The sequence below is a fragment of the Spinacia oleracea genome, chromosome 6, assembly GCF_020520425.1.
Source record: "Spinacia oleracea cultivar Varoflay chromosome 6, BTI_SOV_V1, whole genome shotgun sequence".
NCBI lineage: Eukaryota > Viridiplantae > Streptophyta > Magnoliopsida > Caryophyllales > Amaranthaceae > Spinacia > Spinacia oleracea.
Window position 1 is genome coordinate 81,732,309 of NC_079492.1, and position 24,967 is coordinate 81,757,275.

General features: G+C 42.2%; 1 long non-coding RNA gene across 1 annotated transcript; it reads right to left on the reverse strand.

Annotated features, from left to right (window-relative positions):
• Positions 1–22,836: 22,836 nt before the first annotated feature.
• Positions 22,837–23,972, reverse strand: LOC110793575 (uncharacterized). Its single transcript, XR_002534712.2, has 2 exons — positions 23,437–23,972; positions 22,837–23,132 (listed from the first exon to the last, which is right to left on the reverse strand). It is a non-coding gene; the product is annotated as an uncharacterized lncRNA (long non-coding RNA).
• Positions 23,973–24,967: the final 995 nt, after the last annotated feature.

Below are 24,967 nucleotides of genomic sequence, written 5' to 3' on the forward strand. Positions count from 1 at the left end.
AGCGGAAGACATGATGATTCGGATCCCAAGCCTCCAACGCAGCAAGAATGAAGTGCACATCCAGCTTTACAAACCGGAAGGAGGCCAGCACCCCAAGATGCATGCCATCGAGCTCCCTTTTCTCCAATTTCCATAGCGAACCAAGCCAAGAGTTCAAGGCATTTTCAAAGGACATAGCCATATTATCTCTTCTTTTTCGTGAGGAAGTAGTATGCAAGGAATAGCAGGGAAGGATTGATGCAAAGGAATGATCCTAAATACTCCCTATTTATACAAGAGTCGGCTTGCACGACAGCACGCTGGCGCCAGGCGCCATGTCCTGCGCCAGGCGCAGGGGCCTGCAACGAAGGACGAGGCCACCGCCCTCTCTTATGGTTCCGAGTACGCACTCTTTATTGTTTCGGACAGCAGAGTACAACCTCCATTATTCAAGATTCCAAAGCCGCAAGCCGCGCAAATTCAAGCAGTCCGGGTCAGCGCTTCGGGCAGATTTCGGTTCAATTTATTCAAAATTCAAGCATTCTTGTCCTAGATCGGCGTCCTAAGTAGAGTCTGCATATGCATAAGAAAAAGTTGAATATACTTTGACTTGCTCTTTTTCTTACCAAACAACCTCAGTCAAAGTGGGGGCTTATAGTGGGTATATACATCCAAAAAAATTTTCATGCATGCATATAGCTACAAATTTCAAAGCACACACAACGCATACAAAATTCAAAATTTCAACCATACAAGATTCAAAGATTCCAAACCTTGCAAGTTTCAAGTACAAAACCATCAAAAAAATCCAATCCAAGTCATACAAGATTCAAAATTTAAATGCATACAAATACAACCCAACCTATACAAAATCAGCCCAGGCAAACTGGAACTCGCTACCATGCAGGGTCAATCCGAGTCATCATCAGCTGTAATGTCAACCATGGGCTCCTTGTTCTTGTTCCGCCTCCTAAGGCGCTCCAAATCCCGATCCAGCTCTGTCCCAGAGGTACCAGGATCCTGCTCCGAGATACGAAGAGTAACGGGAGAACGATAGGGTCCCTGCTGAGGGGAAGGGTACTGATAAGGCTGCTGCATCGCCATGAACTGGCGTTGTGCCTCAAACATCTGCGCCTGACGCATCCTCTCCATCTCCTGCCAGCAAGTCCAAGGATCTGCACTCCAAGGCTGAGGACCGCTCTCTCCGAAATAGTAACCGGGAGGAGGAACAAGAGGCCTCCAACTGCTTGCACCCCCAAAGGAATTCCTGGTAGGATCAGCATATACAAAAGGGGCAGCTCCCCAATTAGCATCAGAGTGCCTCTGATGAGTACCAGCACCAGACCCCTGTCCTAGGTCTAAACTCGGTCCCTCATGCCTCGAGGAAGTCTCCACCTGGGGCTCCCTATCAACGGAACCTCTGCGCCCTCGACGGTGCTCCTGTACAAAATACAAATTTCAAGAATCAGACATCGAAGTTCGAGTTTCCAGAATACAAATTTCAAAATCAAGAAAAGCACCTCTCTGTCCCGGCCGGAAAGCTACTGGGTCAGCTTGGCACAATGCCTCTTCAAAGAATCAATCAAAAGCATCCAGCGACGCACTCTCACCCGAGGCGCCTGCATACAAAAATTCAAGATCAATTCCCAGATACAAGATTATAATCAGTTTCAAGAAAAAGCAACAGTACTTACAGCTGCATAATGCTCGGGTACAACATCATACGATCTCCGTTGCAGAGGAGAAGCTACAGGGACGTTCACCTCCACCTGTCCCCCTCCGAGTTATCATAGCGGATGACCCTATCAGCATAGGGAATATCCTCAGGATCAACCTCATCCTCCTACAAACATTCATACAATAATACAAGAATACAAGAATACAAGAATACAAGGTTCAAGAGCTCACCGGCAGTACGAAGCGTACTGGTGGAGCCAGCCTCCTCAAGAAGTCGTCATAGCTGCCCTTCCTTTGTACAAAGTCCCTCCAAGAGCGGCAAACAGCATCGCCCCTAGCATTCACATAGAGCCGGGCAAGCTCTTCATCCGACGCCATCATGGACTCCGGTGGGTCCTTGGGGATAAGCCTATCCCCCGAACTGTGCTGAAGGGACACTCGCTCCCCAAGATACCACATGTGGCGATACACTCCCGGGAGCGAAACCCGCCGTCCAGACAAGAAATGGGCACGAGCAGCCGAGGCAGGTACAGGCGCGTCAGCGAAAGGACGCCACACCACCTACAAAGCAGACAACTCAGGCCACTATACAAGTACAAATACAAAAGAGCAAAACAGTACAAAAATATTACCTCATCAGCAGGTAGAACTCTCCAAGCTCTGCGGGAGGCCGCCAGAGGCACCCTCCTGCGCACCGCTCCTATCCAAGAGGCAGCATACGGGTGAGGCGCATTTCCAGTACGATCCGGCGCCAAAGTCGGAAAGTGCTCGTACATCCAAATCTTTCAAGAAAGCAAGCAAAACATCAGTCAAGTTCAAAATACAAACATACAAGTACAAGGCACAAAGTACAAGGAGTCTTAAATACCTCCAGCACACTCCACAGAGCAGCAATGCTCGGCTCACTCTCCGGCGCAGTCCGGGAGGCCCACTTCATTTCGTACAAGAGGTGGCTATATGCCAGACCACCCCAGCTGTAGGTCGAGACAGCCCTCAAGTCCTGCAAAGCTGACTAGAAGCTAATATGCACCCGACTGTTCCAGCTCGAGCCACCACCCTACTCATCAAAGCTAAGAGGAAGAGCCTAACCCTCTCCCTAAAGCTCGAAGTTGAGCTTAAGCGAAGCTTTCGGACCAAAACAGAAGCATGGGTGTCATCATCTGACAAGTCAACAACAGGGCCGAGCAAGTCCCTGGCAGCGGCCGAGCGCCACGTCAGCTCCGAATCGAAGGTCACGTTCCTCTTAGAAAAAGGAAGACCCGTAATCATGACAAACTCAAAAGGGGTAATGGTGATCTCCCCCCATGCCATATGAAAAGTGTTGGTGGTATCCCACCACCGCTCCAGCCAAGCCTTTAGCCGGGGTTTGATTCCCGTCCTCCTCAGAGTATGTCCCATGGCACGCCAAAAATCGACCAGGCCCGTTTGCAACCAGATCTCCATAGCCTCCTCGTCAGCACGAATGGTTTTAAAAGCCTTCTGAAGCTCCGCCAAGGACCAGAAGGTGCGAAACGGCTCTCCATTTGCCTATAGATGAACGAATCAGCTCAAAACCTATACATGTACAAAATACAAATTCAAAGCATAATACATGACTCACCAAGCCAGCGCGAGGCCGCTGAGACAAGTGAAACTCTGGTCGAAACACCAGATCGAAAGGACTCCAGCCAGTACCGACAAAAATGGGTGCTCTCCGGGGAACCATACCCCCATCCGGCGCATTTACCGCAGCCGCTTCATCGTTTGAAGCGTCCTCCTCAGCAGCTCGAACCACCGAAGATTTGACGAGCTTCCTCCGAGTATAAAGAGGCATACTAAATCAAGCAGAGTACAAAGTGTCAAAATTCTAAACTGGGGGCTATCTTATACTAGCCCGTGCAAAAATCAAAGTTCAGAGGCTATCCTATACTAGCCTGTACAAAGTCAAAAATTCAAAAATCCCCAGTGGCGGTACAAATTCAGCCAGGGACCTCTAGTTCAAAATACAAGTTCTACACCAACGCCCAGGCTATCCACGCCGAAGCAGGTATACAAGTTCTACACCAACGCCTAGGCTATCCACGCCGAAGCAGGTATACAAGTTCAACACCAACGCCTAGGCTACCCATGCCGAAGCCAGCATTCCAAAACTCTACAAACAACATCTAGGCTTCCTAGCCTATTCTCTCCTGAGACCCCGCAAGGTCACCAGTGAGACCACTATCTACAAATACCAGGTACAAGATTCAAGAAAATTTTCGAAAGTTCGAATCTACAAGTTCCAACAGTTCCAGTTCAAGTGGCTATCAAACAATTCTCAACAAAATTCAAGAAGCTTAAGCATACTAGCATCATTCTAAAGCACGAGAAAGTTCAAAGCTACATGCAATCCTAGAGATTATTTCATAAGCAAAAACATGAAATACTTACATGGAAAACAAGAACAAGACCAAGGGGAGAGGTTAATCGACCTTTGGGAGAGAAGACCAAAGAATTCAAGAGAGTGTGCCTCGAAAATGGAACGGCAAGGGGAGCTTTTATAGCTTAGCCTCGCGCCTGACGCCGAGCTCCGCGTTGGGCGCTACCTGCTGCATGCGCAGGAATCTGCAGCGTGCGGTCTCCCGTGCTGATTGCACGTCCTTTGCTGCTACGGTATTCCGCACCAAGAATCAAACGTCGAATCAGGCTATCCTTCGAAAATTCGGGTATACACCCGTATCACCAAGAACAAACAGATGAGTGTTTCAAGAATACAAAGTCCAAAAATACAGCGACTCAGGCGTTCACTCCTAACGGACCCAAGCTCAAGGAAAGTCGGCCGAAATTTCAAAATCTTAAGCGCCAATAAAAAACTCTTATCCCCAGTGAAGCCCATCCCCAACGGGTCAACTCCGGGTGTTCAAAATTAAAAAATTCAAGATTCAAAAATTCAGGATTCAAAAATTCAAGATTCAAATTTTCGATGCCAAGCTCCGTCCCGAACCAAAGGCGGAAGAATAGTACAAGTACAAATCGGAGTCATCACAACCGCACGGAGGTAGACTCTATCCTTTTTTTCTAACGCCTGTTTTGTGCTGGTACCGGCGTACAAAGAATGGTCTTGATCGCAGAACGTCTTGACCGTTCTCCGTCCCAAGTTGAGTACTTTGACTAGCGCTTTCCTAATCGAACGCTCAGTCAAAGTGGGGGCTTCTGTAGACACCTAAATCGTGTCTCCCCTCTGGGATGATGACGATACCATTATCCTTACTAGGCGGTTGGAGCAACTCCGTGCGGAAATCCCAATTGCTAAGAACATCTTCAAAATACAAGAGCCAAAATCCAATCCCCGAGGCCGTTCCCCTTCCGGAACTCGGTACAAAATACAATTTTTAAATACCAATTTCAAAATCCAAGTACAATCTCATCTAGTAGACCATTCCATTGGTTTTACTAAGCCTTTTCCACTCAAAATCATATAGACAAGACAAATTCGGGCGCCGACCCACATAACCGAGCAAGCGGGGCCTCGTCCCGTAAAACCGAAATTCAAAACCCGGAACGGCTTGTTTTTAGACGCAAAATCAAGTCTTAACCCCCAAGCAAACACTACGTGCCAAACATCGTACTATTCGTACGAAGGTACATCAATACAAGACAAATCAAGGACGGACCCCGCGTCCTTGTTTTGGCGGCATTCACGCCACGTCACCAGCGCTTGGCGATGCTTCGGCGTGCTGTGCTGGTAATGGCTGGCGTTTAGCAACCATTCCCCCTATAAATACCCCATAATTCCAAGCATTAAGAATGGCAGATTCAAGATACAACGTCGTAATACCAAAATTATGCCTCAAATCCAAATCAAAAAATCCTTCAAAAACACATACAATTTTCAAGTTCTAAGCAATTGGGAGCTCTAAAAGGAATTCTTGCCTAAACCTAAATAGGTAATTCCGAATCCCACCATATTCAATCATGTTTCTTTGATTTTCCTATTTCAAAAATGATTAGCAAGTTGGCATTTTTACTACTAAAAGTGTCACTTGCAACAATCATACATCTTTTCAAAATCCAAACTTTTCAAAATACAAAAATGCAAACTTTCAAGATTCAAGGATGTTCAAAGTTGCTTGTAACCATCTCTTTGAACTAGAATCATTTTCAAGTGTTGAGTAATCAAAGATGATACCTTTCTAACTTTTAAAGGGTTTAGTCATTTGAGATTCAAGACTCCATTTTTCAATATACAAGTTCAAGTTTTCAAATTTCAAGAGCTAACAATGTTTAGGGTTGCTCATGACTACTTCCCTAAACTAGGATCCTTTCAAAGTTCAAGTTCAATATTTCAAGTTCAAACAATTCAAGTTTCAAACTTTTCAAGTTCAAGTTCTATATGAAAAATCTAGGATACTTTGGGTGAACAATCCATCCTATGTCGAGATTTTTTTAGCTTTGACTCCGTGTAGGACGTATGTTAGGGGGGAAAATACCCTCTTAGTGACGTAGACGTATGTGGCAAGCAAAGCCTACGTGGCTGCCAGCAAGGCGTATGGTAGCGCCTTTCAGACTCGCCCTCAACGGCTGGGATCAGTATAACGGTTGCAAACCGTTGATGGAGCCGACCTTCATTACGCATTTATTATTCAATTATGTGCAATTAAGCACATACGTTACAATCTTCTTACGAGAGCTTATAAAATGGCTTAATTATGTCAGTTTGTATATAAGAATGCTAAGCAATAACAATACTCTCATTCTATGTCCTTACAACTTGCTCTCGTTACTCTAAATTATCTTGCTCAATCGATTGTTAGCACCATCATCAAGGCAAGTTCGTCTCTAAGTAGAATTTGCCCAAAACAATTTGGCGCCCACCGTGGGGCTGACAATCAAAAGCAGCTTAATAATACCATTCCAATCACCTTGGCCGGAAATGCTAGCTCATCCGATGATATCACTCGTCGCTTTGAAGTCATGGAGCAGCGCATCAGCATCCTCCAAAAGGAAAATGAAGCGTTGCACTCTCAGGTCAGACCCACTGCCTTCATCGCCACCGGATCCAGGTTCCAGTACCGACTAGATACCTCTGGTCTAAATCGCCATTTGGATCTTGACGTCGCCCCGGATCATCCCCTCCATGTAACCTTTGGCGAACCTGGAGGTCCAGTCCTCGAGCAGATTCGCGAGTTCGACCTGCTGCCGAATCAGCCCCGCTCTAACCCGAGTTGGCTTTCCCCACCTCCAACTCAACCATCTTCTGCAGGTACATCGGTTGCCGCCGTCGCCACAACAGCTGCCCAGGTCGCCCCATCTCAGGTCGGCATGACGACATCCACCATCATGTCGGCTCCCGCCTCCAATCCGGCATCTCATCCGTTACCGCCCCCAATGGTAACCATGTCGATGCCCCTACCCGTCACAGTCCCGGCGCAAGGACCGACACTGATGACTCAAATACCATGGAATCAACTCTTCTCTCAGCAAGTCGTCCAGCCTGTTGTCAACCTAGTCACTTCGGCACCAGGAGCTCCCCCCCAGATGATGCCGGTCCCTTTAGCCAGCCAGGCGCCGCAAGCAGTGTTCCCGAGCACCCTAATGCGCCCAGACTCTTCTCGAAACTATTCTCCATACACTCCTCATAATAAGTCAGTCGTTCCAGTTAGTCACGGCTTAGTAACTCCTTTCCCTTCTTTTGCAGGTACCCATGCTACCCAAGTGACGCCTTTCTACATGCAACAAGTTGTGCCGCAATTCACTCCTCATCAACCTCACAACATATACCCACAAAACACCTACTACCAACACCTCCAAGCTAGCCTCCCCGAAACATTCAGCCGCCTCGTTCCAGTGCTCAACAGCATGTGTGAAAACACTAATCATCAACTCCAACAAATCATGACCATGATAAACAAAATCCCAGGAGTACCAACACCAATCAAAGAAGCTAGCCTAGACAGCTATGCCGACTCACCGTATGCCGACCCCATCGATGCAATCGACATCCCGAAGCGATTCAGCCCACCCAATATGCCCATGTATGACGAACGACCGATCCAAGGGAACATATCTTGACCTACAAGCAGCGGATGATGACAATTCCGGTTCCCAAGCACATGAGAGAAGCTAGTCTCTGTAAAGGGTTCGGTTCGACACTGGTTGGACCCGCCTTGAAGTGGTTAACTAGCCTGCCAAATGGATGCATCACCTCTTTTGCTCATCTCAACAACATGTTTAATCAGCAGTTCGCCAGCAGCAGGTGTTTGGAGAAACAGACAAGCGACCTGTATCGTGTAGTTCAATGACCAGATGAACCTCTGAAGGATTATATAGCTCGGTTCATCAGAGAGAAGGTAACTGTACCTGAGTGCGACGTCCCAACAGAAATTGAAGCATTCAGACAAGGATTGTATGGTGAAACCGATCTTTGGAGAGATTTGATCAAATACCCCTGCAAGACGTTTGAGGACGCTCAGGCCAAAGCAATGGCCCAAGTCAGGTTGGAAGAAACTCTCTATTCCCGGAAAGGAGATAATGACTACACCAAGACGGATAGGCGATTGCCCTACCCCAAGAGGAACAGTGATCGTGCTGCCCCTTATTCTCGACCTCAACATGTAGCAGTGGTGGAAGAAGATGACGACTCCGACTGGAAGAACAACCCGGACCTGCCTCCAAAGTTTAACGAATATTCTTTTTGTGTTGACAGTGTAGGTCTGATGAACCACCTCTCGAAGATGGGGAAAGCAGTACAGTGGCCACCAAAGTCCAGCAAACTCGAATCAAAGAAGGATCCCTCAAAATGGTGTGATTTCCATGCCGACATCGGTCACACCACCAACGACTGCGTTGCATTAAGGAGAGATGTAGCCTACCTATTGAAGAACGGGTACCTCAAAGACGTCATGTCAGACAAAGCCCGTGGCATCGTCAACAAAGACAACTCTAATTCTCCATCTCGACCTCCTCCACCTCCTCCTCATACTAAAACTGTAAATTTTATTGCTGGAGGTTCTGACATTTGTGGTTTGACCTATTCTGCAGCGAAGAGGCATGCTTGAGAAAATGAGATAGACAGACCGGCCCGAGCCGTAGCCGCGAATTATCTAACCCCTATATCTTTGGATGAATCTGATGCAGGGGACATCTCGGACAAACATCACGATGGTGTTAGGTTATGATACATATGACAATTCATAAATCATGCTGAAAAACCATAAAGCCAGGAAAGCATATTATATTCACATAATCTTGATGCATACATGTTGTAGCGTGCCTTCCCTAGCTGCGCCCGAACCGAACAAGAACAAGTCTTTAGGACTCCAAATGTCGTCCCTCCGTATATAGTCCACAGTACGTCCGGATCCGCCCCAAGTTACACCAACTAGAATCGCCCTTGAGGTTACAAGGAATTTCGGCTAGTGTTTGCAAGTGTATGGTTAATTTTATTTCAAAAACTTACCCTTTGAATACTTCAATCGCTTTTGCAAATAATGACCCTAGGCCCTTATTTATAGAGGTATGGAAAAGGAACTGGAATCTTATTAGGATACTAATTAGTTAAACTAGAATCCTAGTAGGACTCTAATTAATTAATTTTATCCTTTTAGGAGTAGGAATTTAATCATCAAACACATCCTACACAATTTAGGTTTCGTATGTGAACACAAACTCTACACGAGCATGACCCACGAGCGTGCAGGCCATGCCCGCGCACAGCCCACACGGCCGCTCGGCCCACGCGAGCCGCAAGCCCACGCGAGCAGCAGCACATCTCGCAGCCCATCGCTGCGCGCGCTGCGCGCGCTGCCATGGCCTGCTGGGCCTGGCCTTGCGCTGGGCCTGGCGTGGCCTTGGCTGTTTGTGTGGCGCGCTTGGCTTGCTGGGCGATGGCCTGGCTTCGTGTTGGGCCCTCGTCCGGCAGGCCTCGTCCGATGCTTATTCGCACGATATGCTTCCGATTAAATTCCCGGTTCCGGAATTCATTTCCGATACGAACAATATTTAATATTTCCTATTCCGGAATCAATTTCCGTTTCGAACAAATATTTAATATTTCCGTTTCCGGAATTATTTTCCGATTCCGATAATATTTCCGATTCTGACAATATTTCCGTTTCCGGCAATATTTCCGATTCCGGCAATATTTCCATTTCCGATAATATTTTCCGATACGTACCATGTTTTCATTTCCGGCAACATCTACGACTTGGATAATATTTATATTTCCGATACGATCCATATTTCCGTTTCCGGCAATATCATCGTTTCCGGAGTATTCATTTCTTGCTTGTGACGATCTCAGCTCCCACTGAAACCAAGATCCGTCGATTCCGAATATCCATAGATAGAGTATTTAATGCCATTAAATACTTGATCCATTTACGTACTATTTGTGTGACCCTACGGGTTCAGTCAAGAGTAAGCTGTGGATTAATATCATTAATTCCACTTGAACTGAAGCGGCCTCTAGCTAGGCATTCAACTCACTTGATCTCACTGAATTATTAACTTGTTAATTAATACTGAACTGCATTTATTAGACTTAACATAGAATGCATACTTGGACCAAGGGCATTATTTCCTTCAGTCTCCCACTTGTCCTTAGGGACAAGTGTGCATTTCCTAATTCCTTTGTCGCTCGATGCTTGCTCTTGAACATAAGGTAAGAGTTGTCATCCTTATTATGTCCAGAGGTGTTTCTCGGTTTCAGAGTTCAGCTGATCAAATAAACAGATAATCATAGCCTATGATTCATCCGAGCACGGCCATGCATTTCACACTTTCTAGCTCTCCGAGTGGCCTTATACAACTTTTAAGCATCTCATCCCGATTTATGGGAGGACAATCCCAATCTTGCGATCTTGAGATTAGACTTCGTTTGATAGGTGATTACCCGAGAGTTGCCTTTATAGCCTCCTTTTACGGTGCGACGGTTGGTCAACGTCAAAGCAACCAGTTCTCAAACAAGTAATCTCAAATCACTCAGGTATTGAGGATTTAGTGTCTAATAATTTTAATGAAATTTACTTATGACAGATTTTCATCTCTTACAGTAAAGTTTCATAGGTCTTGTCCGATACTAGTCTTCCCAAAGTAAGTATCTATGCAAATGATTATGACATTGCCATGTCCACATAGTTCAAGAAACAGAACTACTAGTCATCTTGCATTCTAATCGTCTAACGTTTTCTATGCGTCCAATTTTATAGAAAACTCCGACTAGGGACCATTTTCAACCTTTGACATTCAAGTTCACTTGATAGACATTTCTTAGTCACAGGACTGGTCCTGACAGTCTATCTTGAATATATCGTCAAATTGAAGGGACTCATCATTTAATACTAAACCAAGATTAAATGGAATATGAAAATACATTTCATATATGATAAATGTTCAACCCCATTGTTTTACAACCATGGGCCTCAAACCCGTCTTTAAAACAGTTCATGGAATTCAAAGCTATGCTTGATTTCCAGTGCTACAACGTGAGTGTTGCTTCTCACTTGTTGCATAGGTTTAGTTATCACGCTTTGCCAATCTTAACATCCTTTTCATCGAATGTTCTTCGAGATATGATGATAAAAACTTTTGAGTATGTTTATTTTGTGATCTAGTCTTTCTTGCTACATTAGTGGTTCTACGCATTTTGCAATGAAGAACCATTAAGTCAACAGACATGTGATCTTCCCAAGTTCAATGAAGAACTCATATAAACAACTCTATTTTATTGTTTCTTTAGGCAATAATTACTTTTACTTAAACTGTATAGGTTGCTAGTGATGCTTTGTTTGGATCTACTTATCCAAGCAGTTCACAGATATGTGGAAGACTCTCCAACTATATCTTAGAACATAGAAATTATTATTTTAATTTCCCACGCAACAACTCATGGTCTTCAATCCATGTTGCCATTTCAAAACACGATGCTCTTTAGCTCGTCCTTGTCAATGGTTAACTCCAAAGGGTCTTGCTTGATCCTTTTCCAGTGTTTATGCGTGTAGCATCAATATATAGCATATCTTTATTTCCTTGAATCAAGAACTATTTCTATGTACCTTTTTAAGTACCATAAGTGTTCTTGATCTCAATCTAGTTGATCTTCACTTAGATCAATAGAGATTGGTATATGTTCGTCATGCCTAAAGTCATACGATACGTTTTTGGCGATCCTCATATTATATTATATACATGATAAATTCTTTTGCAGAATAATTCCCAATTGAATTCTATTCATGTAACTTTAGCTCATTCAGTTACAGTAGATACTGAATCCAACTAAATTCTTTGACATATAATATAGGTGAAGAATATCATTAGATTCTTTGATGTTTAACTTAGTAAATGCTTATACATAGTTCAAACATTCATTACTTAGATTTATTCATATGGATCGAATATCTCCAATGGAGTCTTTCGTGTTTGATTTAGTAAATGCCATTACTAAACAATAACATAAGATCTTTGTAAATAGATCTTAATACCCAGTATGTACTAAGTTTCGCCTTGGTCCATCATTGATGAATAATTTCAAACCTAAGTCATTAGCATTTGAATGTTATTTCACAATAGAAAGATATGTGTGATACACATAGGACCAAATAAGTTTTACGTACTCCCACTAAACTTCTTATATATCTATAAGAATCATGTATATTTTATGAAACTAAAATGCTTATTAGCTTCACTAAAATACAGTTCCAATTCCCAATTGCTTGCTTTAATCTGTACTTAGATTTCATAAGTTAGCATTCCTTTTCAAGCATTTATTTGGATCCACAAATCCAATGACATGCCATGTACATAGTTTTCTTCCAACATTTGATTGAGGAATACGTTTTGTCATCCAATTGTCATATGTACCAATATGCAATCATTGCTTGAGTTATAGACTTGAGCATTACGATTATGCATGAGGTTTCAACACAATCCATGCCATGAATTTGCTTGTAACCTTTAGCAACTAATCTAGCTTTGTGTGTGAACACAATTCCATGTTTGATGGTTTTTATCCTTAAAACAAACTTGCAACCAATAGGTGTGAAACTATTCTTGCAAATCAACAAAATTTCAATTTTGTCATCAAAACATTGGTTATGTTTTATGGCCTTTAACCATCTAAAACATTTGAGTCTATATATGGCCTCTAACCATTTTAGGGAATCTGGGTTTCGTCATAGCTTTCTTACAGGTCACAAACTCATTAATAGTTTGACTGCAAGTTGTAGGTTTCTTCACTATTAATAGAAGAATCTCATAGTTTCATTGACCTGAACTCTATGCCTACTTGGGTATCAAACAATAGAATATCAACAGGCACTTTGAGAGTCCTTTGAATATTATGTTCTCCTTGAAGCACTTGTAAAGTCTTCTAAGAGATGTCTATTCTTTAAAGCCACTTCTAAAGTCCTTAAAGAATACGTGTTCGGATTTTCTAAAGAACTTCGAAAATCCTCCGGAATGTCCGTCTATGTTTGTTGTTCGCCTCGAAGACTTTCGAGGTCTATTTTCTCCCACTTGTCATTTTGGAAACGCATCTCCAAAAGGACATCATTTCGAGCAAACAAACATTATGTTCTCAAAAATTCGTGGTAGAAACAATACCCTTGTGTCTCATTTGAATAAATCACAATGAAACATATATCTATACTTGGGGCCTTAGTTTGTTGAATAACAAACACTAAGCTCCCACTGAGTTTAGGAACTCTTTAGATATATTATGAAAAGATATTTTGAAATTACTTTTCAATAGCTTTGACGAATTTGGTTTAGTTTGGTGGTAGTTGAGCATTTTGTTTTAGAAATTATAGGAAAAGTCTTTATGATCCATCATTGATCGAATCAAGTACTTATTGACTTCGATTATTCCAACTAAGATATGCCATATCTTATGGACCTAGATTGTGAAATTACAACACACAATCATTGATGATCATATTTGGTCTCAAGTAATCATCAACATGATCTAACCTAGATCTTTATGATTTCTTGCCAAGTGGATTTTATACTTCTGAATCTTTGAACTAGCCAAACAGATTCAACTTATATCACATTTGAGTAAATAAACCTATATTCACTCAAATCCATGTGAAATAATGAAGTCATAAAACCTTTGTTTAGCTTTGAACTCTATCGTCTAGGCGTTCTAACAATAGTTCATATTCTTTGTTACTTTCAACAAGTAAGACTAGCTTGTCTTAAGTTGATCTAGAAATCAACCAACTTTCAAAAGTCCATTAAAATAGAGCTTGTGAATGTTAACTTGTTGACATGGTCTAAGCAACAATGCCAAAGATTAGTGGAACTCAAATCAAGGGTTTGATTTGAACCTAGTAAAGTTTTTATTGTTAAAGAGTTGTTTGTTTTAATCAAGCAAATTGACTCAACCCGTAAATGACCATTTCATTCAAATAAACAAACAAACAAGAATTGTTTTTGTTCTTCTGAATGTGAGGCTTTCTGTGTTTGAAGCAGAAATTTAGGTATGTTGATTATGGAACAAAATAGCCATTTAGTTCCAGCCTTGAAAGGACTTAAAACAACCTAGATGACCCTACAGCTAATGTAGCATTGCCATGCTTCATTTCCCTCTTGTAGGCCATTAGTGTAGCCTAGCTTCCATTATTTGAGTTATTACCGAAGTAAGAACCTCAAGCGGTATATGATACCAAGGAAGTTTGATTCCTAGGTCACTTCTCTTTAAACATAAACTTATAGGTAGAAACGGAATTGTAAATTCCTGTCATCTGTTCCTTTGTTTTCCTATTTCTTGTACCCTTTCTTATAGTCTTAAGAATTGAATTCTTTAGTGTTGACTTTTATACTTTGTTAGACATGTCCAATGTCACCAACAAGGTTCTTTACCATTTTAATTTATGTTGAATAATTTGTTTCAACTAGATGATCTTACTAGAAGCTTCTAAAGTTCTCTAAGCATCAATCTACTCGAATGTCTAGGGACTAGACTCATTCGAGAATTAAATGGAAAAAATATTTTAGGTTGTTAACCATTGGTAAAGCTGAGCGTTTAAACTCAATGCTTTATGATCTCAAAACTACATTGTATTTTGAATTCACAAGCACCAATTGGTTTGCCATTCGATTTTGATATTCGAAAACAACCATAAAAGTCGCTAAAAGAAACGTACATTTTAAATTGCTCATTTTCTCTCATTTCCGTGAATCGTTCTTGGATTCACTACCAATCGAGGAAATTTACTGTCACCTTTCTAAAAGAATTTACTGCAGTGCAAGATATTTAATTATAAACAATAATTAAAACATACATTGAAGCATGCAAAGTCTAAACATTTATCATGAGTAATAACTTGAAAATTAAAGCAATCATGCAATTTCAACAAGTTATTAGCATTTTATTCGAATTTATTGTTCCGGCAGGTGTGAATAAAATGATTCCAAGATCCTAAAATCATTGAAGAAGTAAGCACAGTTTGTCGACTTAATCCTAAAACATCTTAGGTAAGCAAAAGCCTTTTGCTAATAGTCTAGAAACTATTCTTGGTTGATATGTACGTCTAAGAACTTATTAGGTAAACCTATCGATTTTGCCACGACATAAAAGGACTCCTTACTTATATCGTTGAGTTTCACCAAAACTAACATGTACTCACAATTATTTGTGTACCTTGCCCCTTTAGGACCAATAAGTAACACCTCGCTGAGCAAAAACTATTACTAGATTGATGTAAAGGATATCCAAGCAAGTGTATATTTTGGCATGGCACCTTTTAACTCAATTTTTAAGTTTGGAACTTAAGGCTCTTACTATGTTGGTTAGATTTTAAGTGAACTAAAATCCTTAACCATGCAACATAATCAAGCTTTGATCTCATGCATATTTAAGACATATTTAAAGCAATAAATAACTTAAAGCATGCATAAGATAAATGTGATCTAGTATGGCCCGACTTCATCTTGAAGTTTTAACTTCAAAGTCCGTCTTGAAAATCTCCGTGGGAGGCACCATTTTCTTCAAATAGGATAAGCTATAATTAAAACTAATTACAACTATTTGATGGTACGCAGACCATATTTGAATTGAAAAACAACTTTGGTACTTTAGACCAATTACATTCAAATTAATGGTATGCAGACCATATTTTCTATCCTATTTGGGCCATACTAGTCACTTCATAACCTGCAAAACAGTTCATATACAATATATACCATTCACCCATTCATTAACATGAATGGCCCACATAGCTGGTTAGTAAAACACATTATGCATCACGTAAATATTTGCAGCAATTAATCAAGGGCACCAATAATCTACCAATTATTCAAGAGTTTATGACTAAAAGGGCTCCCACTTAAACCAATAAATTCATATGCTTTACTAATTTTAAACATAAAAATGTATTTCTAGTCTAACCGGAAACATACAAATTTAATTAAAATTTAAAGCTCATATAAATTTATAATTGAATCCATAAATTTAATTTAATTTCAGTCGTATTTAAATTAATTCATGATTTTAATTTTAGTAAAATAATTAGAATAAATAAAATTTATTATAATTATAATATTCAAAATTAAAATCCAAGAAAACAATTTAAATTATTAATTTTAAAATTAATTAAAATTACGAAACTGAAAATTTCAAATTAAAATTATAAAACGATCTAATCGTAACGCAACAACCCCACGCAACGCACAGCCATAGGCCACACGCACGCAGCCATCGCTGGCCATGTGCGCGAAGCCCATGCGCTGCGTCGCATTGGTGCTGCATTCCATCGCAAGGCATCCGAGGCATGCTTGGCCTCTGGCTCGCTGCGCGCCTGCCCTCGTCGCACGCGAGCTTGCGCACATCGCACGAGGCAGTGGCATGCGAGCTGGAGCTCGCTGCGCGCGAGCGATCGATGCTGGGCGTAGCACTCATGGCACGCGAGCTTGCGCTCGCTGCGCGCGAGGCTCCGCACCCTTTCGCGAGGCAGTGCGCGCTGTGGCGCAGCTCGCTTGCTGCCCACACGCGACTGCTCGTGCCTTGCTCTCGCCCTCGCCCATTCGCCCATCGCACACAGCCCACGACACAAGGCAGGGCTGCTGCCTTGTGCTCGTGCACCATGGCCTTGTTCATTGCATTCGTACCGCATGGGCGACGAGCTCCCTTGCTCGTCGTCAGATGCCCGCACTATACAACACCCCTTAAGGGTAACACGTAGCGTCCATTGCTTTGTGCGTGCAAGTTATATGAGCGAATCGCATAAAAATTTAAAATTTATATTCAAAATTAATGACAAATTAATAAATAATATTAATTTCATAATTTTAGGGCGAAAAATCGAAAATTTATTATTTAATTGATTTCAGATTAACATGGATTCAAGTCTAGGTCATAAAAATTTAAAATTTAACATAAATTTACAATTTTTATGGTGGTTTTTAATCATAGGTATCTAATTAAATTATAACTAATTATGAAAATCAAATTAATTGTAAATTATTCCAATTTTCAACAAATTAATCATAATTACAAATTAGATTGCATAATTAACAAGGCTAGGCATTCAAACTTGTTAAACATATAGTGTAGGTCAATAAAAAATTCAAGATTTATCAACAAGAATCGCAAATATTTAATTTAACATCTTAAATTTACGAAATTTTGCATTCGAAAAACTAAAACCTCCGAAAATTCATAGTTAGGCTTCGAATTTGAGAATTCTGGGTTCGGCCGAAAAATACTAATTTTGTCAAAATTTTAGAATGCCTTTTACATGCGGAAATGGCACAAAAATCACTCGATTTGGATGAGTAACGAAGAAACTGCCGAAAAACTGCGTACGTATGATTAAATAAACGCAATTTGCAATTAATTAACAATTACGAAAATTAATCACCCCTTTTAATTCTTGCAAATTTGTAATATTTAACCATGTTCATGCAATTTAGATTATGAAAATAATAAGAGGCTCGTGATACCACTGTTAGGTTATGATACATATGACAATTCATAAATCATGCGGAAAAACCATAAAGCCAGGAAAGCATATTATATTCACATAATCATTTAGCATAGAATTGATGCATACATGTTGTAGCGTGCCTTCCCTAGCTGCGCCCGAACCGAACAAGAACAAGTCTTTAGGACTCCAAATGTCTTCCCTCCGTAGATAGTCCACAGTACGTCCGGATCCGCCCCAAGTTACACCAACTAGAATCGCCCTTATGGTCACTAGGAATTTCGGCTAGTGTTTGCAAGTGTATGGTTAATTTTATTTCAAAAACTTACCCTTTGAATACTTCAATCGCGTCTGAAAATGATGACCCTAGGCCCTTATTTATAGAGGTATGGAAAAGGAACTGGAATCTTATTAGGATACTAATTAGTTAAACTAGAATCCTAGTAGGACTCTAATTAATTAACTTTATCCTTTTAGGATTAGGAATTTAATCATCAAACAAATCCTACACAATTTAGGTTTCGTATGTGAACACAAACTCTACACGAGCATGACCCACGAGCGTGCAGGCCATGCCCGCGCACAGCCCACACGGCCGCTCGGCCCACGCGAGCCGCAAGCCCACGCGAGCAGCAGCACAGCTCGCAGCCCATCGATGCGCGCGCTGCCATGGCCTGCTGGGCCTGGCCTTGCGCTGGGCCTGGCGTGGCCTTGGCTGTTCGTGTGGCGCGCTTGGCTTGCTGGGCGATGGCCTGGCTTCGTGCTGGGCCCTCGTCCGGCAGGCCTCGTCCGATGCTTATTCGCACGATACGCTTCCTATTAAATTCCCGGTTCCGAAATTCATTTCTGATACGAACAATATTTAATATTTCCGATTCCGGAATCAATTTCCGATTCGGATAATATTTCCGATTCTGACAATATTTCCGTTTCCGGCAATATTTCCGATTCCGGCAATATTTCCATTTCCGATAATATTTTCCGATACGTACCATGTTTCCGTTTCCGGCAACATCTACGACTTGGATAATATTTATATTTCCGATGCGATCCATATTTCCGTTTCCGGCAATATCATCGTTTCCGGAGTATTCATTTCTTGCTTGTGACGATCTCAGCTCCCACTGAAACCAAGATCCGTCGATTCCGAATATCCATAGATAGAGTATTTAATGCCATTAAATACTTGATCCGTTTACGTACTATTTGTGTGACCCTACGGGTTCAGTCAAGAGTAAGCTGTGGATTAATATCATTAATTCCACTTGAACTGAAGCGGCCTCTAGCTAGGCATTCAACTCACTTGATCTCGCTGAATTATTAACTTGTTAATTAATACTGAACCGCATTTATTAGACTTAACATAGAATGCATACTTGGACCAAGGGCATTATTTCCTTAAGATGGCTTGGTGATATCAATTCCTGTTGGAAACTGCATGATCAAGCGAATCCTAGTCGACAACGGCATCTCAACTAATGTGATGATGCTTGACGCTCTCAAGGAGATGGGGCTCAACCCAGAAACAGATGTCGTCAAAAAATCCACCGTGCTGATAGGATTTAGCGGTGAGGAGAAGACCACCTTCGGAGAAGTCACCTTACCTGTTTACGCTCAAGGAATCAACCAAAAGGTAAAATTTTGTGTTATTGATTGCCCTTCATCTTACAACATTATCTTGGGCAGGCCTTGGATCCACGATATGAAGGCCATCCCCTCGACATACCATCAAACCATCAAATTCCCAACTCGATGGGGAGTTCAGGAAATCAAAGGAGATCAGCAAGAATCCAAGGAATGTTACAAGGCTGCTCTAAAGCCCCCAGCCACAAATAAATCCTCATTATAGCAACTACAGTCCAGTTTCGACCCAGCAGGCTACAAAGAGCCCAAGTCCGAGCAGCTTGACGAAGTCATCCTAGATCCTGCGACGTACCCGACTACATCAGGTCGGAGCTCATCACATTTCTCAAAGCCAACGCAGTTTACTTCGCATGGTCCCATGAAGATATGCCAGGCATCAGTCCAGACGTCAATACTCACAAACTAAGTGTTGACCCACATCACAAACCTGTTAAACAGAAACGGCGAAGGTTTACTCCAGAACGCAACCAAATCATCAACGACGAAGTTCAGCAACTGTTGGATACCGGAAAAATCAGAGAAGTCAAATATCCAGATTAGTTGGCCAATGTCGTCGTAGTCAGAAAGAAGAACGGGAAATGACGTGTTTGCATAGACTTCACTGACATCAACAAGGCATGCCCCAAGGATTCCTTTCCCTTACCTCACATCGACGCCATGGTTGTCGCTACTGCAGGGCATGAGATGCTCACATTTATGGATGCATTCAGTGGGTATAACCAGATTCTAATGCACCCGGAAGATCAGGAGAAAACCGCCTTCATCACGGAGTGAGGAACTTATTGTTACAAAGTCATGCCGTTCGGATTAAGAAACATTTGTGCCACCTACCAACGCCTAGTTCAGCTAGGCGACACGATGGAAGTCTACATCAACGACATGTTGGTAAAGTCTAAGAAAGCCTCATATCACATCTCGCATCTCCAACAAGCCTTCGACGTACTACGAGAATACAGCATGAAGCTCAACCCCACCAAGTGCTCGTTCGGAGTCTCCTCTGGGAAGTTCTTAGGTTACATGGTCACTCAAAAAGGCATCGAAGTTAGTCCTAACCATATCCGTGCGATCATCAACCTACAATCACCTCGAAATCAAAAGGATGTACAAAAGTTAGCAGGCAGAGTAGCTGCTCTCAACCGCTTCATCTCCAGGTCGTCCGACAAATGCAAATTATTCTACGACATCCTCAGGAAGAACGAGAAGTTCAGTTGGACCGATCGACATGAAGCTGCATTACAACAACTCAAGCAGTACCTGTCGAACCCTCCGCTACTGTCCAAGCCAAAAGACAATGAAGAATTACAGATATACCTTGCAGTCACAGAGTCGACCATCAGTGCAGTACTAGTACGAGAAGAAGACGGCAGACAGTTACCCGTTTACTATATCAGTAATTCTCTACTTAGCGCCGAAACGAGGTACTCCCATCTTGAAAAACTTGTCCTTGCATTAGTTGTTGCTTCCGTTAAATTACGCCCTTATTTCGAATGTCATCCCATAACTGTTAGAACTAACTATCCCATGAAGTCAATCATGAGGAAACCCGAGTTATCTGGTAGGATGTCCAAATGGGCAATACAGTTAGGTTGTTATGATATCAGGTACGAACCTCGCACAGCCATTAAGTCGCAAGCCCTAGCAGATTTTGTGGCTGACTTCAGCCCAAGCCTCCAACACGAAGTCGACAAAGAAATCAACATACTAACCGATGGTGGACTCTCATCGACATGGACTTTGCATACTGACGGCTCCTCCAACATACGGGGGACAGGCCTAGGAATTGTGCTAAAGTCGCCACAAGGGGACACCATAGTACAGTCTGTCTGTTGCGAGTTCAAAGCTACCAACAACGAGGCGGAATACGAAGCCTTGATCCTGGGATTATCACTAGCACTCAACATGAGTATCCGCCGACTCGAGATACGTTGTGATTCATTATTGATTACCAGTCAGATTAACGGTTCGTATGCAGCAAAAGACTCAAAGATGCAGGCTTACTTGGAAATAGCAAAAAGGCTCGTCAACAAGTTCGACTCATGCACCCTACAACAAATACCAATAGATCAGAACACCTAGGTTGATGCCTTAGCCAACCTCGGCAAAAATATCAAACCCATGCTCACCTCCATCCTCGTAATCCACTTAATGTACCCAGCCATCACCAAAGATAACCTACCCATCACCGAACGAACTCCACCAACTCGAGTGCCTTCATGGCGCGATCCCTACATACACTGGCTCAAACACCATACCATCCCACATGGAGTCACCCACGAAACATCCTTCCGCATGAAAGCTTCCAGATTCATCTTGATCCATGGAATACTGTTCAAAAAATCATTTGCAGGATCGTACCTAAGATGCTTAGATCAGGACGAGATCGAGTCGACACTGTGCAACATACACGATGACGAATGTGGAAACCACGTTGGAGGAAGAAGCTTAGCCCACAAAACCCTCACCATGGGATATTATTGGCCCACCATGAAGAAAGACGAAATTGCCTTCGCCAGGAAATGCGACTCTTGCCAGCGGTTCGCATCCATCTCTCACCAACCTTATGAAGTACTCCACTCCATCTTGTCCCCTTGGCCCTTCATGAAGTGGGGGATGGACATAGTGGGACCCTTACCACAAGCATCAAGGCAGCGTGTCTTCATGTTGGCAATGACTGATTTCTTCTCCAAGTGGATCGAAGCGGAAGCATTCAAACGAGTTCGAGATACTGAGGTCATCTCATTCATAAAGCGAAATGTCCTTAGTCGGTTTGGTATCCCTTCCGAGATCGTCTGTGACAACGGTTCTCAGTTCATCAGCAACAAAACCAAAGAATTTTGCAGCAGGTACAACATCACCTTGCACACCTCAACACCGAGATACCCTCAAGCAAATGGCCAAGCCGAATCAAGCAACAAAATCATCATCAACAACCTCAAGAAGCGCCTCGACGACGCCAAAGGAAGATGGGCAGACGAATTACCTATGATCCTTTGGGGTGACAGGACAACACCCAAGACGACGACTAATCATACTCCTTTCTCCCTAGTCTTTGGTTGTGAGGCAGTCATTCCTCCCGAAGTCGAGCTCCCTACAGCACGAAGCAGTTTCATGGCACCAGGAATGAACGACTCAGTCCTGGCCTACGAAATTGATACCGTCGACGAACTCAGGGAAGCGACATTGGTCAGAATGGCGTCCTACAAACAAGCAGCCGCGAATAGTTACAACAAGAATGTGAGAGTTCGAGTATTTCAACAAAGAGATTGGGTTCTACGCAAAGTCTTTCCAAATAAGAAAGATCCTCGACACGGCAAGTTGGCTCCGACATGGGAAGGTCCTTACCAGATTATAAGACGAACAGGTCATGACGCATACGAGTTGGTTGACAGAGACGGTACATCTATCCCAAGAAGTTGGAACGTAACACACCTGAAACTAGAGGCAATGGGTCGGGTCGGGTCGAAATCAGGTCGACCTATTTATAAACGGGTTGAAAATTCCTCGACCTGAACCCAACCTGTTTAGTTAAACGGGTTGAAAATTTCAACCCAACCCAACCTGATATTAAACGGGTCAACCTGATTTCAACCCGCTGACCCATTTATTTATTTTTCTTTGTAAACAACATGCACTGTAATCTGTTAAATAAAAAATGTGAATCGAATTGGCAATATTTGCAATTAGTGAATGCATTGTTACAAGTCATTAAGTCTTAATAAGTCACCAAATCCGAAATTAAGGCTTACTACATTACCAAATCCGAAATTCTTGACATAAAACTAAAATTCAAATACAAACTCATATATGTAATTGTTCAATGCTAGTTTATAATACGCTAGCCCTATCTAAGCATCAAACTTGTTGGAGTTCCTGGTGAAGCAGGGTGAGGGTTGAGTATCCACAGTCACAAAGTACATCAACTTGATCTTCCACCTTCAACAATGTACTGCACTTCAATTTAAATTGGCAATAAATCAGTAACATAATAAAATCAACATTCCACTAGCTCACATATATAAAAATTAACCGGTAAACTACCATGAACTACTAATTTCATATTGAAGTTTCCTACAAAGACCAAATCTAGTACAAATCCAACTTACAAAAAGCACAAACTTCTTAATGTTACTAAAACAAAGCCATATTTGATATTTAGCATGGTAATCCTACATTTTACAAGAAAACAGCAAGACCCATGCTTATTACTCAAAATTACGAATGGTTCAACATACAAAAAATTACGAAAATTACTCACTTGAATTAGAGTGACGGAGTGAGTGAGAGAGCGGCGCGGTGAGCGGAGAGCCGGAGACCGACGAGGGGCGTGGTGGGTGAGTGGAAACCAACAAGCGGCGGCGCGGTGGGTTTAAGTCATAGTGAGAGAATGAGTGAGTGCGAGAGTTAGAGAGGAGAGACTGAGAGAGGGGAGACCGTGAGAGTGAATTTGTGAGAGATTTTTAGGGTTTTTCTTTATATATGAGTAGAGAAGAAGAGAAGCCCAAACCATAAAGCCCAAAATGATTTAGGATATCCAGTAATTTTTCTTTAAACTTTTAAACGGGTTGGCGGATTGGCCGGGTTGGCGGGTTAACCTATGACCCAATAATTAAACGGGTTAGGCGGGTTGTCTTCGGGTTGAAATTTTCAACCTGACCCAACCCATTTAATAAACGGGTTGGGTTGGGTCGACCTATTTAACTAAACGAGTTGAAAAATCTTGACCCAACCCTTTAATAACGGGTTGGGTTCGGGTCGGGTTAGTGGGTTGGGTAAGCTTTTGCCAGCTCTACCTGAAACTCTACCATTTATAGTTTTTTCTAACACAGGAACTTTGGCGTTCACCGCCATTATGTCGACATCCCTGAAAACGGCGTGGGCATAACGAATTACGGACCCGAGAATATCTCGGACGCCACTATGGTAAAACACAATTACGAAAAGAAAAGAAGTTAAGTCCCTCATCTATGTCTTTCTTTCTTCCTTTTTTCGAACCGTATTATTATCATTACTAACTTAGGCATCGGAGGGCCGTTGGCTCCACCAACGGCCAACCTTCACGCCATCATCTCGTTTTGCAGGTAACGACACTATGTCAGCATGAACGCACATCTAGAAGGAATGGCAAACACATGTGTACGTCTCGACATCGTCTAGTACTCCTTCTGAACCTTTTTTCTTTTCTCCTCCTTGTCGCAATTTCGTTTCATTTCATGTTACTCTATACTGACTTAAGAATCGGAGGGCCGTTGGCTTCACTAACGGCCAACCCTCACGCTCTGCTATGTTGACAGTATGATGTTCGCATGATGACGAATTCGACAAGGAGAGGATGGATGAATTGAAGTATACAACACAGAATAAAGGAAAGCAAAACTCGAAATCATGCACACATGTTCAAGGAAACAAATGCAAAGAAACGTTGTCAACTTTATTTCATTCAAACATACTTGTATACATTACATATTACAATTTTACAAACTACAAAACACAATTTAGGCCATGACAAAAACGCCTGGTACACTACAATGTACATTACATACACAAATGGAATACAGATCCACACTTTTTGTCTACAATATACATTCCGCAGAAAGGCTGGAGGAGTCGCCAAAGTCAAACTCGAGGTATGTGCCCAACCTGCAAAACAAAACACAAAACCAATCACATTTTTTTCCAAAATACAAGCAATTCACACACACCAAACCTGGAAATTAAAGAGTCCACAAATATTTACATGACTTGTCCCCTTGGACAAGCCCAAAACACACACAAAAGGCTGCCGCCAT